The following is a 1,863-nucleotide window of genomic DNA, read 5'->3' as shown; positions in this document are numbered from 1 at the left end:
ATGATATTGGTATCATCGATTCATGCTATCGGTACCATTCATTTATGATATTGGTATCATCGATTCATGGTATTGGTATTACCCGTTTGGTACCACCCATCTATAGTACCGATATCATCAATTCTTGATATCAATATCAAAGCATTTATAGTATCAACCCATTTATAGTTTCGATATCATCGATTCATTTTGATGTTAGTCAACTGTACAACTGTTACTAAGTTAGCAAGTTCACATCTGATTCGGCCATACTAGATGTATAATATCATCTGAATGTACGAATAACATATACCTTATCTTAGATTCCTAGTTAAACCAACTGTATGTTATCAGTTGTAAAGAAATTACTGGTCCAAAGTTCACTAATTTTCTTATCATACTTTATCCATGTCGATGTCGATTCTATTTCAATCCTAATTTTTATTCAAGTATTTCTATCTGAATAAATTCAGGTATTCAAGTATTTTTTTATTCAAGTATTTTTACCTGAATTTCTACGTAAATAATTTTAAATAAGGCAAGTGAGAAAACTAGCAATATAAAAATGGATCTGCATTTACTAAAACTATGCATTTTACAAACAAATGATGGAAGATGATCCTATTTTGATGATTTTAATTTCTTTTTTTTTCATTTCAAATTTGATTTTTTATATTTTGTCTTATTCATATTTATCCCTTAAACAATTTCCATCAGCAAGTTACAGTCTGTCTTCCACTTGTTCCGAAACATTGTGAAAACATTACATTTTATCGGTTTATCGTCTTTCTTAATCTGAAAACAAACATGTCTATTCTATTCTTTTAAGATATGCTCCATTACACAGGTATAACGATGATGACTAAAGATGAATGTTCATCGAAATTTGTCACCGATCGGTCGCTCATAACAAAGACATATTGTCGCCCTTTACAATATTGTAGTACAACTTTCTTTACCAAATGTATCTTATGATGCCGAATGAATTTTATAGTCCATATTGATTACGGTAGTAACCGGAAATGCTTTCATTATTATTTCTTTCGAAAACTAAATTTTGTCACTGTATCTTTCATGTATACCTTTGCATGAAATGAGTATTCGTATAGTTGATGTTAACATTTAAGATTTTAATTTTTTTTTTTTTTTTTACAAAAAAATGAAATATAGTCAAATTTTAATTCATAGTATAGTAAGTTCCAGATTTTTTTTTTCATCCTTCTTCAAAAATTTATCGATCATTTACATTAAAACAAAACGATCAAATATTAACTTTGCTGTATTAAATACTTTTTATCTAATAGTTGAAGCATGAAGAAAAAATCTAAAGGTTATAAATTAGTAATTATATTAAATGTATAATGTATTATTTTGCTAAATGTTAAATGTATCATCAATTCATAGTAGAAAATTTGAAATTTAAATTATTAAATTATTTCATTTAATTTTATACTCTTTGCTCCTAAAACTATTAGAAAAGAAAAATTTGTAAATTATTATTCACTTTTAATCAATACTAATGATGGAAGCAATAAAATTAACATAATCGAAATCAACATAATTGAAGCCCTTAGTCAACATAATTAATTAGCATAATTGAAGCCCTTAATTAACATGATCAATTAAACATAATCGAAACTAATATAATTGAAATTTTCAATGCATGCATAAATCTCATACCAAACTATAATAATATACAAACTTTCCAATATTTTAATGCGAAAGATTTGATAAATTATGCAAATATTCATTAAAACAAATCATTCGACTTATATTACAAATGGTGTAATTTAAATATTAAGTAAAAAAGAAAAAAAAGAAGTTATTGCTTTTAAAGAAAATATTGAAAAAAAAAAAGGGATAATATAATAGTAAAATGGATGA

The sequence above is a fragment of the Loa loa genome (assembly GCF_000183805.2).
Source record: "Loa loa unplaced genomic scaffold supercont3.611, whole genome shotgun sequence".
NCBI lineage: Eukaryota > Metazoa > Nematoda > Chromadorea > Rhabditida > Onchocercidae > Loa > Loa loa.
Note: the sequence above shows the minus strand (reverse complement) of the source record.